Source organism: Hyposmocoma kahamanoa, unplaced genomic scaffold (genome assembly GCF_003589595.1).
Source record: "Hyposmocoma kahamanoa isolate Upper Pololo Valley unplaced genomic scaffold, ASM358959v1 157, whole genome shotgun sequence".
Taxonomy (NCBI): Eukaryota; Metazoa; Arthropoda; class Insecta; order Lepidoptera; family Cosmopterigidae; genus Hyposmocoma; species Hyposmocoma kahamanoa.
The window spans coordinates 2,828,042-2,844,559 of NW_020653561.1; the positions used below are offsets into that span (position 1 = coordinate 2,828,042).

The 16,518-nt window shown below is 35.9% G+C and overlaps 1 pseudogene; it reads left to right on the plus strand.

Annotated features, from left to right (window-relative positions):
• The first annotated feature begins 7,928 nt into the window (after positions 1–7,928).
• Positions 7,929–10,028, plus strand: LOC113240597 (annotated as a pseudogene).
• Positions 10,029–16,518: the final 6,490 nt, after the last annotated feature.

Consider the following 16,518-nt stretch of genomic DNA (forward strand, 5'->3'; position numbering starts at 1 on the left):
TACTCAGTTAGTAGTAGTAGAGATCGTTGTGAAAGAGTTCGTCTTGCTGTGCTTGTGAAATTACAGGCACATGGGACTTGTCAACTTATGTCTCAGGGGACGGGCGTAATGACAGTGCCCCGCAGAACTTTGTGATTTAAAGCTCTGATTGGCACTGAAATTGATATAGACAGGCGTGTCGTTTACAACCAGGCACACGGCTTGTTCGTCCCATCACTAGGTATCATAAAAAAATATATACTTAGATATGCATGATCTATCGTCGACCTCATTGACACTTTCCATCAGGTGAAATGGACATAAAAGGCGTACTTATTTATATATGTATTTGTAAAAAAGTTTTTGTTTATTTAAAATTATATTTTTTACGAAAGCTCTCCGAAAGAGCTGAACTCAATTTTTACTCATAGGCTGTTTTGTTCCTAATATAGAAAGCATTTCGTGGTTAAACCAAAAAAGCTTTGAGAGGGTCAAAATTACCCGCAAGATTTTTTATAAGTGTCATTTGTAATTTCATATACAAACTTGATAATTTTAAAACAAATTCTTCCCAAAAACAGCACATGATATATTAAATTAAAATCATTTCTTATAGTAAATGATGTTAGGATATTCCCTGTACTGTCAGTACCAGAGAAAATTAACTCAAAACACCCACTTACTTATTTCTCGCTGCCTCAGCAACCCGAAGTGGGTCTTGGTCTCCGATAAAAGCTGGCGCCAACGCATTCTGTTCTCCTCCCAGTTCTCTGCGGGTAGCGCGGATGTCTTTCTCCACTTCATCTCTCCATCGATATTTGTACCGACCAAATGGTCGTCGATCACTAGGGCGTCCCATTTAGGCCCTTTTCATGAGCTGGCATTATTTCCGAGCCAACGAATTATTACGGACTTGATTTCTCCGATAATATTGGGCTCAGACATGAAGTCGTTCAACTCATAGCTCTTTCGAACCCAAGAAAATCGTTAAAAGAAGTTGCCTCAACCTGTTGTAAAAGTTGTTGCAGAAAACATCATGTTCAATCTTCTCACCACGTCTATTTGCTACAGTACAACTGCTGCTGAGCATAGACCTCAGTGAGATTCAATGTTACTAACACAGTTTACAGACGGAGTTCACAAGAACAACAAAGAACGAGACAAACAAAGGTACCGCACTGCGGTTAATCTGAATTCCCTTACTCATTTTTTTAATAAAAATACTGAAATGAGAGAAATGAAATAATAGCCTTGAAATCCTCGAGAGGCGGCCGAGAGAGCGAGAGTGCCTTGAAGTAAAGAAATAAAACATCGAATAAACAATTCATACGTTATGGATACGTCGACAAAAATTCCAAGGAATTATTTTTTAACGAATGTACACAGTTCGTCGCCAATATTAATTAGTTTTAGGGCGTAGTCTACCCTCCTTAATAGTCATGATATCATTCTAACTCAGGCGTTATGTAAACGGTAAGAAGCCCTCGAAATGCAGGTTTATAAGAATATTGAAAATATCGTGGACGGATAGAATCGCAAATGACAACATATTGCAGAGGATGCACAGACTTCGAGCTTCTGAAAACCGTAAAAGGAGGAAACTGCAGTAATTCGGGCACATTATGCGGAGTGAAAAATACTCTCGTCTCCACAACCACATTGCTCCAAATTCTTACAGAGTGGTTCAACATGAATAGTACAAAACTTATTCAAATCTTAAACCCGAACGTAGCTACAATGATAACCGACCTCCGGTAGGAGATGACACACTAAGTAGAAGAAGACTTGAGACGCCGACACAGAGACACGGGCTGCGATCACTGCTCTAGGTCGTGGTTGGTTCAGCAAGTGTCCATTACCGTTCAGCGAGGCAATGCTGCCAGTATAATGGGAACTTTTGATCCAATCACGATACGGGATTTTCTAGTAGGTTAGATTAGTTTGTTATGTTAAAAATCTCTTGCAAATCCCAGTTGTTTTTTATTTTAGTACCTATTGACGAAGCCCGTGCTGATCTTTTACTAGAAATATTGATGTAACATTTGTATTAAGATGATAGATCAAAGTTTAGGCTTCACACTAGAAGAACTAGAAGAAGAAGAAGAAGAAGAAGAAGAAAAAGAAGAAGAGAAGATAATCATTATCCTATTTAATGTTATGTAAATATAATAATATCATCAATGAAACGTACACATTAACAATTAAAAAGTTCACAAAGTATTCAACTCTCAGGTACCGACAACACGTATAAGAAAATCTGTGTAAGAGCATATTATACAGGTAGTTCTGAAGCGCACGACTTCTTGATCCTGTCACTTGGTGTCATAAAAAGTAATATAAACCTTCATGATGCATTTAAAATATTTAATTCTTCAGGTCTAAATTGCGTATAATTGTTTCTCAAACATTAAAAAAAAATAGTTCAATTATTTTATTAGTATCTGTTATTACAACACTTATTATAATATATTTCTTAAATGTATTTAAAAACACGGACCCCAACTCCAAAAATAACGGCTAAGTTCGGAACGAAACATTGCATTTTGTTATGGTAATACATTCCAAACAATATTTCGCGCTTCCTTAAAGGATTTGCTCGGAATTCATTATCCCAATACTTTGACAACTCTATTTTAAAAAAACGTTATTGTTGTATTGGCTTTGTTGAAGTTGGGTAAACTGACTCACCAGTTCAGACTGGTATATAACATATTTCATAAACGCATCTTTCTAGTTTTATGCGTCAACATTCATATATTTACTAGCTGATGTCCGTAGCTTTGTCTGCGTAGAATAAGTACTGCGAGTAGCCTACTGTACCACTTACTTAAAAAGTGGTTGGTTCTCCATACTGAATTTCATCCCCTATTTCACCTCCCTTAAGATTTATTTTTATTGCAAAATGTAGACTGTACCCTTCTTCTAGGACCCATCTAATAACCATAACATACATAAATAATTCACGCCTTTTTCTGATTGGAGTGGACAGAGACAACAAGTCTTCCACTTGCTACAGTCCTGACACACATCTTTCGCCTCATCAACACGCATCATTGCTTTCATAAACGCTCGTCAGTTAAGGGTATTCTTGACTTGGCCCTTCTTTAGAATGGCCTCAATTAGTCCATGGTAAGTTCGCCGTGGTCGGCCCATACCAACTTGCCCGCTCACACTCGCCTTATAAATCTATTTCGTCAATCTTCTTTCACTCTTTCTCTCTACATGTCCGAACCATCTAAGCACCCTTTTTTCTATCTTTTCTCACTACATCTTCTTCTACGCCGCAACGCTCTCTTATAACACCGTAATTTATCCATCAGGGTCACTCCAGCCATAATTCTCAAAGCTCTCATTTCCACATTGTATTAAATCTACTTTCGTGCTTCTACCAAACCCAACATTCACTATCATAGATAAGTGTCGGAAACAGCACCCCCTTATCCACAGCCAGTCGTGCCTTTTTAGACAATTTCCGGCCGCTCATGAAGGCATGCTATAATAATAATAACGCTGTGTACGTTACAACCCCGCACTAGGGAAACCCAGTATCGCGGGTGCCATGGACATACACACACAATAATTATACCCAAACTGACGAGAAAAATATATGTAGGCCATACAAATATTTCTCCCGGCCCAGGAGTCGAATTGGTTCAGCGGTTTATGCGTGAAAACGTAACAGATAGAGTTACTTTTGCATTTGTAACATTAGTTCGGATTTTAGCATAGCTACAGAATATAAACAGTGAATTTGGTTACGATTAACATACATTACAATATGTGTAAATAAACATTTCTGTGACTGCTAAGCTCAACATTTGCGAAGTAAATAAAGGCAGTTACAAATTTAGGAACTTAAGAGCCTATGCACACGCGTCATCTACGCGTATACGCGCTGTTCGTATAGCTGTTCGTATATATAGCGCATTTTGATAAGAGTTTTAATATTAGTTTTGTTATAATTATTAATACAAAGATCGAAAACCTTCCTTCGATCGCCTTCTAGCAAACCGTGCCAGACGCTATACCAACTAAGTCACGGAACGAACCTGCGGACCTCACGAATTTTTCTATGTGCCTTGCTGTCGTATCTTTGTGTTTGGTTTTTCAGCGACTATGAGAAATCTATTAAAGTATTTCGTCACCCAGATACCTTTACAGCTACCAATCCCGGCTAGAGATGGCGCTATTCATTGTATTTAAATTTTTATACTAGTTAAAGATCGAACACAGGAAAAGTTTAGTTTTGTTGCTTAGTTAGTTTTTGTAATGAAATTCTAAGTGTAAACTCTAGCGGAATACATAAGCTTCTTGTTTGTATAGCGATGAAAATGAAGATGAACCCAATATACGTGTATACATATTTAACGCACTGGTAATGCAATAGTGCATTAACTCAAAAAGTGTATTTTTAAAGAATCAATGAAAAGCGAATTGCTCACTCCCCGTGAAAGACCATTAAAATTTATATATAGGTTAAAATTTATTAGATAACAATTTCCTACATGCCAAATATATTTAAAAGTACCTAATATGGAAAAAATAATTTCATATACTTGAGTAAGGACTACTTTGTCCAGAACTAGCTCACAAAAAGTTTGCTTCGTTACGTAGATATCTTTTCATTGTTTCTCAGAATAATCTAACGTGTATGTATATAGATTCAATTTTTATGTTCAGCAAAAGTCGTTAAAAACCAGAAACAAAGATATGCAACAAGCACATGGAAAAATTCGTAAGGGCCGGTGGTTCGTTCCGTGGCTTAGTTGTATAACGTTTATAACGTCTGACACGGTTTACTGGAAGACGTATAACGATCCAGCCAGAACGAAGAATTTTTTCTTAGTGTTCTCTTCTCTCTTTCTGATCTGAATCTTTACATGAATAATTAACATCATGATTCGTTTAGGTTTTCGTGTTACACTTAGGAAATGAAACGATTTTTTCCTATCAAAATCGTTTATATATGTTTTTTCAAGCAAACGAACGTTTCGGGTCCTTTACAGGTCCCATGGTCATGTCAGGCTGTCAGCCTTTTTTTTATATAACATCAAGTGACGGGACGAATAAGTCGTGCGCCTGAAGTAAGCTACACGCCTGTCTGTAACAGTTACAGTGCCACTTAGAGCTTTAAATTACTAAGATCTGAGGGGCACTACCACTGCGCCTGTCACCCTTAGACACACCCTGGACACTCAATACATCGGTCGAAAGTTAGTTGCTTACTAGTACTACAAACAGCAAGGCGCTATCTGCACACACGCAAACGTGTTTAGGATTACCCATCATTTCTCATTCATTAGGTATTTATATCGATATAATATTATATTTTTAATTAATTGACTAACTAGAATAATATTGAAGATTTATTAAAAAAATATTAAAAGCACTTAAAATGCTCTATTTTGAACAGGTACTTTTAAATAAGGTAACCAAAGTATCTGAAATTGCGTGTCCAAGTTTATCATTACCTAGTTAATAATTAGGTATACTCACTACGTAACACTTATCGGCATATAATAACTTTCTATTATGTATTACTCTGCACTAAATAAATGAAGAAAACTACTAAATAAATCTCAGACAAGTTTTTTTTTACTTGTTTTTTTTTTCATCTTTGAGGAAATGAAAGAAACTCCTCTTGTTATCCCGTTTAGATGACAATAAACAGCCGTACAGAGCACATTCACGACCTTTATAAATAGTACCGTACAATGATGTTATATGTTAACGTACAAGTTATGTAATTAATAAACGAAAACATTCAAATAATCAAAGCCGTCTAAGCGCGAAAACGACTCGCCGACAGCCTTATTTCCGTTCAGTCAATGTGATCGTCAATGTGTGGGGTGTGTCCGTTCTCGTTGAGACATAAGTTGACAAGTCCCATGCACCCTTACCCTCCAAAACCGGAAAACAGTAATGCTGACATTACTGCTTGGCGGCAGAAATAGGTAAGGCTGTATGTATCACATGATCTTGAGGTTATAATGTACTCACAGGCTATTCTCTATTTCAACCTCTATCTGTAATGAAAGAGAAATGTAATATGTGTTATCATAAACGAGCGAGACAATCATCCCGAATGTAATTGAACTATGCGCCGCACAATCTTCGTCTACTCTTTATTATATTTTGGCCCGACGTCTCATATCCCGTCTAATTTATTTCCTACACTATCTCAGCGCGTTATCACAAAACGCGTCCCTGCTTCGCTGTATATGGTATATGAGTAATAATTTACCGCAATTTAACACCCTATAATCCTATTGCATATGAGTTGCCTAGATGGGAAAACGTTTGCTTCTTATGTAAAAAGTCCTCCGTTTGATTTTACTCAGCGTTTTCAAATCTTTAAATGTTGTTTGACTTTCTCATAATGAAGTTTTTAACCAGAACGAAGCATGGTGGACTATGGCGTCAAACCTTGTAATAAATCATTAACCAGCAGCAACGGAAGCAATCTGTGTTGAGTGTTGCAAATTCGTAATCAGACATTTCGAAGTACATAAACAAGTTTAAAACAAAATAATAATTTTTAAACCAATTAAAATTACAATTCTTGACTCTAAGTTTGTACAGGCCAGTGTCCCTCTCTATAGCAATCTAAATTATTTCATGCTTGTGCATGCAGTCAACCATGCAAAATATGAAAAAATACACAAAACAAAAATTGAAAACCTGCGCAAAAAGTATCTTGTGGAAAATGCTTTTTATATATTAAATGACTTTTTACTGACATGTACATCTATTTATTAACATAAACATTTAATATTGTTTTATTTTCTAAATTACTAATTGTACAATTTAAGAATATGGATCATAGACATCTGAAATAAATAATTTTTATTTTTATTTTATTTCTACTTATAAACATTGTCAATAATCTTTGACATTACAAAATACCACAGGTTTCAAACTGTTGATTTCATAATTGGTTTTATAAATGCACAGATTTGATATATCACATTGAAGCTTAAAGGACGGAAAAATTGGAGTCTAGACTGATTTTCAAATTGACGGTTAGAGACTGGTCTTGTTATTTTTCAATTTAAGAGCATTAATACTTCTGTCGGTTAGGTTCCTTGAACTTCCTGTGTAACGTAATTTTTTTCATGTAACATCAAGTGACGGGACCAACAAGTCGTGCACCTGATGGTAGGCTATACGCCTGTCCATAACAATTATAGTGCCACTCAGGGCTTTAAATTGCAAAGATCAGAGGGGCACTACCACAGCGCCCTGAGACATAAGTTGACAAGTCTCATGTAGCTATAATGTCACCAGCAACCTTCCCTTCAAAACTGGAACACAGTAATGCTGGACATTACTGCTTGGCGGCAGAAATAGGTGAGGTGCCAGTACTATCCTGGACGAACTCTTTCACAAGGAGCTCTACTGCTACTCAATAACCTAGTGCTGCCGTCAAGCAAAAGAGTGTATTTAAAAAAAACTGGGATCGCGAACCAATAAGTAGAAATGAAGGAAATTACACATTTTTGTAATAAAATCTGCTTTTTCTGTCCTTTAAGTGTTATTAACGTCAATGGGCCTACACAACAAAATTAAAAATGTATCAACATGTATTTCAAGCAAATCAAATACTGAGTTTATTTTTAGGTTACTTAAATCATTTGGTTTCGATAGACGATCGTTCAGTAAAGAAATAAAAGGCACCTTATCATGACGCTATAAACAAGCAAGATAAGGAGAATTGTACATAATAAATGAAACGAATTGACGAAAATTGGTTAAAAAATTTTAGGCGATAAAGTATTCATTATGTTGGTGGAAAATAGAAAGAAGAAAGAAAATAAAATGAAAAAAGTGGTAATTGCTACAAACATATTTTCATTTTACGGCTTTTTTTACATTGGCTTCCAAGTCAGTAGTGCTAAAACAAATTTGGAAGATTTCAACTACAAAAGAAAACATATTTATGAAGCCGAAGCATTGATGACAGTCGGAAGTAAAATTACTTTGACCAAAAAAGAACATAAATTAAACAAGATTCTGATGAAACGGAAATATTCTGAATTAGATTACTGGTTCCACAATCCGCAACATTACAATTTTTCAAAACATTACTTCCATTACAGGAATGAGATTAAAAATTCAAAGGTATATAATATTATAAGACGCATGCCTAAAGGTGGCGTCTTGCATTTACATTTTACATCAATGATGGATGCAGAATATATGGTGAAATTGACTTACGACGATCACTTGTACGCCTGTTTCGAAGATGGTTGGATAGGATGGGTATTTTCGAAGACCGGTCCTAATAACAAATGCTCTAATACGTGGAAATTAATAACAGACGTAAGAAAAGCTGAAGGAGCCGAAGTTTTCAATAGGAGAATAAAGAAATACTTCACAATGTACACGCTTGACGAGAATTTTCTCAATGCCGATATAAACACCTTTTGGGACAAATTTGATCTTGTACACAAAACTACGCATTCATTATTATTGTATAGACCTGTGTTTGAGAAATTTCTCTACGATGGTTTTACAAAATTTTACAAAGACGGAGTTCTGTTCATGGAACTAAGGTCTGGAATTAAGACCTTATACGAACTCAACGGGACTAAACATGACGGTTTATATACCATAAAATGTATGAAACAAGTTGTGAAGAGATTCAAGAAAAAGCATCCAGACTTCATTGGTATCAAATTAATTACAACTGCCCACCGAAATAAAAATGTAGACGATGTTGATCAAGCACTAAAGCTAACTCATTCCATAAAGAAACATTATCCTGATATATTTGCTGGTTTCGACTTAGTCGCTCAAGAGGACTTGGGTAAACCGTTGATAGATTACGTCCCGCAATTGTTAAGAGCAAAGAAAGATTGGAATTTAACCTACTTTTTCCATGCTGGTGAGACAAATTGGTTCGGATCTCCAACAGATGCAAATATCATCGATGCTATTCTGCTGGGCACCAAAAGAATTGGTCACGCGAATTCTCTGATAAAATATCCGTATCTTTTCAGACGAATAGCTGTCGAACATATTGGATTAGAAATAAACGTAATATCTAATGTAGTTTTAGGTCTGGTACGTGATATAAGATTACATCCCGTAGCTACGTATCTGGCTTTAGGTCTACCTGTAATTCTGTCTAGTGACGATCCGGGTGTTTGGGGTGCCGATCCTTTATCTCATGACTTTTACGTCACTTTCGTGGGAGCAGCCAGCAGGCGTGCTGATCTTCGTATGCTTAAACAGGTAGCTTTAAACTCAATTACGTATAGCGCTTTAAATAAAATTGAAAAGAACCGTTGTCGACGGGTTTTTGAGAAGAGATGGCAAGTGTTTGTAGAATCTCATTTTTAGAAAAGTTGTTTTTTAAAATAAGACGCAAACAAGCAAACCAGTCACTTGATGTAAGGTCGTCGTCGTCGTCCGTGATCATCTGCAACATTGATAAACTAATTATGCGTTGCCAATCTTTGAGACCCTGTTGATACGCTTTTTGAAGAACCTCGTGTCATATCGCAAAGGAAATACTTCAGGAAGGAGACCATTTCATATTTTAGGAAGTAACGGATCTGATGTTGTATAGGTTTAAGGTGTGATGAGACCACTTCATAGCCGATGACACGTGAGGCGCCACGCTGCAAACTGCCCAGGGCATTGAGAAGGTACTGGGCAGAGCCATCCCAGACCCGACACTTGATTTGGGGCGCAGGAGAGAGGTTTAAAGATACTGCTATTGTAATCAGTGGATAACTTTTTGTATTTAAATAGGAGAGTGATAAAATTTCACATATACATAATTTGTTTCTTGTAGTCCTATTATTTTATGACTTTTATGTGATAAAACCACTCGTGACGTATCTCCGCCAGACCCGACTTTCCTCACACTCCACCCATATCCGCTCGATAAATTTACGCCGCCACTCTATTATTATCCTTTCTAAATTGCAATACGTTAACTGTATGGAATTAATAATGAATACTGTTTCCTATGTAAAAACAGAACAGCCATATCACAATTTACTTCGCGGCTACAAAAATTACACATAGACGTTTAAAACAACGAACAAAAATTTCAATATCAACCGAAAATCGAAATTTAAATTAAAATTAAAAATGACGAAGATTCTGGATATTTAATTTTAATTTAGTTTAAATATATGATCACTTTCAACAACATCCTGTTTTTTTCTATTACATTGTTTTGGTAATTGGAGATGGCGCTACGGCAAAGGAATTGTTAAAAAAGAAAACAAAAAACTGAGATCTGCAACAAGCACTTACAAAAATTCGTGAGGTCTGTTGGTTCGTTCCGTGGCTTAGTTGGCATAAAGTCTGGCACGGTTTGCTGGTTTCGAATCCAGAGAGAGACACTCAAAATTAAGCTGCTTGTGAAAAGTTCGTTACGAAAGTATTGTCACCTTACTTATAGTTAATGTGAGCATTTTTACGGTCCGATTTTGGTAACGGTACTAGTGAAATTACAGACACATGGGACTAGTTAGCGTTTTAGGGTAAAGGACGCAGTAGCAGTGCTACTTCGATCGGATCTACGATTTGAAGCTCTAAGTAGCACTTATAGGTAGCATCTGTTGTTATATACGAGTATACCTAAAAGTTGCTTACCACTAGGCGTACGACTTGTTCATCTCACCACTTAAATAATATCATAAAAAAAAATTGTAATAGATCGAAACAAAACACGTAAGAAAATAATTATTTCGGCATTGCAAAAACAACCTACACGATGCGTGTATATTCTCCATAGAGATATTTAAAAATCTGCTCGAAGAATAACAAATATTCCTTCTAATATTCTTCTCAATCTACATTACATCATATCCTCGTCTCTATTACGTTCACTTTAACTCAAGGCTAATTTTAAATGTGTTTTTACTGATTTTATAACTGTATCATCTACTTAGGGAAAATTATTGTACGTGACTTGGTTTAAAGGTCGGTAACCTTTGAAAATATTACATGGATAATTTTTTTTATGATATCAAACGACGGGATGAACAAAACGGGCGTCTGAAGGCAAACGATACAGTTGCAGTGCCATTCAGAGCTTTAAATAGCACTAAAGCAGTGCCGTAGACCGTCATCCTGAGACGTACCTGTAATTTCATCAGAGTACACATATCTGCCCTTCTAAACCGAAACGTAACAGTGCTCACATTCTTACACAAGCAGCTGTACTGCTATAGATACTTATGTACATACCCACTGGTAACAAGAAGTTCAGCCCCTTTTATTTATTTATTAAACTTTATTGACCACAAGAGATAATGGTACAAAGGCGGATTTAATGCTAAAAGCATTCTTTACCAGCCAAACCTTGTCATCTTTGGTATGGTAACCTATCACAAAGTCGAAAATTTTTTTGTCCGACATAACGTTTGTTCGAATTTTCATTACAACGAAACAGTTGTTCTTTCAGGATATGTTGAATGTTTATCGCAACGACACGATTAGGTTCAGTTAGGTTAGGTTAAGTTAGGTTTAAAAGAAAAAACATTTTCTTCTCAAAATTACTTTCGAGGTTATGAAATTTCGATCAAACGTTATTTCTGGAAAATGTCATTTCGAACTACTGATAGGTAACCCTTTGGTGTTATTTATTTTCGTAACGAGTGTTTTCGATTCTTCGACATAAGGCATTTTGCTTTGGGGAAATGCCATCAACATTAATAGAATCTTTATTTTGCAGCAGCGTAGCTTTAGCGTTTAGCTTTATCATAATTATTCTTTTCTTCAAACATCATGTTTACATTTCCATTAAAATTTGTTCCACAACCTTTATACCCATATGTCGGCCCAGCGACTTAGGCGCGACATCTAAACGTCTATCATTCTATATTCCATCTCATTTCTCGCACCGACGACTTACTTTGATTCCCTTCATTATGCTTCAAATACACTCAAGCTAACAATACTGCGCGTGGAACAATCAACCGGATTTCTGAAAGACAAGATTATATTTTTTGTGTAAAAATCGTTGTGAGTTGAATTTTAAACGGAAATTTTGTGGAAAATTAGGTCCTTAAATCGAGTACTTGCCGCTTGCAAATAGTCGGAAGAAGTCCGGAAAACCTGTTGGTCCATTTGTATCTACGGACTTAAGAAAGGAAAATAAAACATCCCAAAAAGCATAGCAACATCTCAATAACTTGACTTACTTCTTACTCCAACTATTCTTTAAACTTGTTCTATTGCATCCCAAAATAAGAGCACCTGTCATATTTTCAAGCCGTCACATGAAGTAATGCGCATTTTATGCCATCTCTGGCTATTATTTTTCTGTTTCTATTTCACGCTGCAGTAATGTTCAATTTCAACGATATATAGCTATTTCCTCAGGAAACTTTAAGGAATCTTGCGGTTGAAATGAGAAAGAGAAAAGTAATGGATATTAATTATATTTATGGCGGGAATACTAAAATTGCGGTTAAATTATTACTTGCTAATGCCAGAAAACTTAATAAGACTTTTTCAGGTCGTAGAGAAGATGCTGGGAAATTATAAAGGCATTATATTATTACTCAGTATTTGTTTATTATGATCATGATTTTTGGCCCACAGACGCTGTATGTCTATGTATTTGTGGTAGCCCCCAAATGGATGGTCTGCTGGGGTCTACTCCTATACTTTATCCGATATCCGACCGAAACAATTACGATCAAATAAGTAATACACTATCAAATCAAAACACAATGTAATGTAATTGTTTCGGTCGGATGTCGGACGGAGAACGATAGTAGACCCACAGCAGACCATGAATCAACCTCATGTAGTCGAGGTCTCGGCTGCGTGAAGTTGATTATGACTGTGACAAACATGCAGTCAATCTGTTAGCAGCCTAAGATGGTTAATGGACATCTGTTTAGCTGTTTAAAGATTATCAGCCCTTTTCCTTGTTAGTGTCGAAATTGCAGTCATAAAATGAATATTTACTTCACTTTCACTTGTCCAATCGACTTACAATAAATGTTATATTATGGAAATCCGATGATATTACTATAATCTGATGCTGCAACCAGGATAGTATTCAGACTACCTATCTCCTCAAGTACTTATAGTCTCTACGTCCTATAAATGGTATGGTACGGGATAGGATGGGATGGAACCATATTGACTTCTTGACTTTTTGGAGTACATTATTTAGAGTCCGATGGTTTTTATATGTCAATTTAAGTTTTATTTCTGTGATAAATGAAACTAACCTCCATTTTTAGATATAAACCAGAAGTAGAAGAACTTTTACGTCTCACGGTACTTTTTAATAAGCTTTGTTTAAATTGTTCAAACATTGGTGTCACTTTATGGTGTCTTAACACTTTAAACGTGCTTCAACATATGTTGGTAATAATAGAAAGCCTATATGGAGTCCCACTGCTGTGCTGCGCACAGGCGTCTTCTCACAATGGAAGAGCTTGAGCTGTATTGGGAACTTCACACACATCATCAAATTGCATTGCAGATGAGTGCAGGAATCCTCACGATGTTTTCATTTACCGAAAAACATGTAGTAAATTACAAATTAGATTTCGTACATACATTCCGAACAACTCAAAGATGTCACAACGATTCTAAGCCACGACCTGCTTGAGAAGCGTTAGGTCAAACCATGAACCTACCACGGCTTTTCGTAATTAACATTCTTAATCAGTATCAGAAACACATTCTGCATTTATATTAGCAAGTGTTTCGGGAGTAAGATAGCTTTCTGTATTACTAAACAGACATGGCGTGAATACTAAAATTATTACTTGCTCGTAAAAGAAAACTTAACTAAGATTTTTTTCAGATTCAATCAGCCGGGACATTATAAAGGCATTGTAATATTATACAGTATTCGCTTATTACATCGAGTATTTATCCAGAAATAGAGACGAAATGTCATTTAGGTAATTTGTTTGAAAAGTATTCTGCCATATCATTACTGTGACAACTGCACTCCGATTGGCCGGCCCGAATTCGACCAGTTAACTTGAGCTTTGCTATAATGGACGAAAATTGCAAAATTACATATTTCATATTTAACTACCCGCTCACGCGATGCGCTCCTCCTACCGCAAAATGGCGGCTATTTGGTTTCGCAAATTAGAAAAGCATTCAGTTTAAATACAAGTTTTTATAAATAAAAATTATTATTCTGGATTGCTAAATAAATACTCTCCGTACTATCAACAAAAACATCTCAAATAAAATGCAGTAATACACCGCAAATCCTGCACTTAAAAAGCACTAATGAAATTTTTGGTGTACTTGGATAAATATGATAATATTCCGTTTGAGTGGTTCTAACGTTTACCATGAAATTACTCCTTATAGTAAAGTTTATAAACATTTATATTCAGAGTAAACTTAAAAAACGCTACTTACGGTTTGTTTGCAATAATGAATACCTATTCGCTTACTGCACCGTATCTGCAAACGGAGTGTATGCTAAAGACCAAATCATACAGAGGCTGTCTACGTTGTACTTTATGTACTAGTTGTTAAAATTCGATAATTAGTACTCGTAATGTATAGCCAATAAAGTTTGCTATGCACGTTAATTATCCAATCGACTAAAAATCTCTTCTTAGAGAATACCCGTACTATGTAAGATGCGTTGACGATAAATTTCTGCAAAATAAATGACCTTCTGGACGTTTTCAAAACAGTCGACAACAACTATGGATAACAAGCCAGTGTTGGTTAGAGAAAGGCTATTAACTGTCACTTTCGCAAGCCATTATGGTACCCATTAATAATTCCACACAGCCTATTCAGACAGGTGTAGTGCACAGCAAGAATGTCTGGCTTTTCAGCTTCGTTCAAATGAAAACTAAACACTCGTTTTGTTAATTTTTCTTCGTCTGCGGTAAGGTGTAACTGCTTCGAAAGACTAAAATATAAACAGTAGTAAATTTAATAAATAACGGTATAGGTTAAGAAATTTTGATTCAGTGTAGTTGAACACGTCAATATACTATAATAATAAAGATTATAAATAAATAAATATAATAGGCGTTGTCCATTACTTAAACTAGAAATAGTTAATACTTACAGTACACCAGGTGCTTTAAATGTTTTTCCCGTCAAGCAATCTGAAACAAAGAAAGAAATATATAAAAATAAATCATTGTAATCATATATTGTTTTTATTGAATATGATGATGTTTTTAATCGTCATCAACTGCTGGGCAAGGGGCTCCTCCCAAGCAAGGGTTTAGGCCATAGTTCACAAGTTTGCCAAGGGTTATGATTACGAAAGTGTTAGGGTTACGAAAAGCTCACTACACATTTTGAAATAAATCTCGCACAGAAATTCCGAAACGCGTTTACTACCATGCTACTCTAAATTAGTTTATTTACTACAAAGCTTATTGCAATTTTTTTTATAAAATCAAGTAACGGGACGACCAAGTCGTGCGCCTGATTGTAAGCTACACGCCTGCCCATAACAGTTACAGTGCCACTCAAAGTGTTAAATTGCAAAGATCTGAGGGGCACTACCACAGCGCCCGTCACCTTGACAAGTTCCAGGTGCCTGTAATTGCACCAGCACCCTTACCCTTCAAAACCGGAACAAAATAATGCTGACATTATTGCTTGGCGGCAGTACTACCCTGGACGAACTCAAGGAGCTCTATGGAGCTACTAAAATTAAAACATTCATTGTAAATCGAGTTTTGTTCAAATGGAATGATATTACTATGAAAAGATTTCTGATTTAGACGAGTCGTGCGTTTCTATTGTATCAAATCGCATTGAAATAAGTCGATACAAAAATCGTTTGATCATATGCACTTGAATCGATCTTCATAAATGTGGAATCGTAACGTGCATCCTTAGAATCCACAATTTTATTGAGTTGCTTCTTTTTCTGATGAAATACGCGATTTAGATTTAAAAAAAGATCCCTAACATCATTATTTAACTAAGAATTGTACTGTTTTTATTTAGTACTAAAATTCAATATTTATCAGTCGAGATACAAAGGGTTTAAATACGCCATCTTTAGAGAGTGTTACAGCTTTGTGCGTTTTGATATTGAAAGCCTGGGCTTTGTGATCACCTCATTATACATTTATAAGCTTAGAATACGTTTCTATAAATTCTAGTACACAAAATTCGTAAAATCTGCTAGTTCCTTCCGTGGCTTAGTTGGCACAGCGTCTGGCACGGTTTGCTGGAAGACTTTGGTTGGAATCCAGCCGGGTCGAAGGAATTTTTTCTTAGTTTGATCTTTGCATTAATAATAAATAATTGAGTATCATGGTGGTCAAACATTGTAACATTCGATAACTTAAAAATTACAAATTTTTCCTTGGTCGAAAAGCAGTCTTTCAGTCTTTTGGGTTCCTCGACGAGACTACATTTCCCTTGGATTTTCCCCTGCATTATTAATAAATAATAAATAACGCACACACTCAACATAGCCCCGCACTAGGGAAACCCTGTAACGCGGGTGCCATGGACATGCACATAGACAACCACAAATTACACCCAAATTCATGAGAGAAATAAATGTATGTAAATATTTCCCTTGCGTGGCAGTCC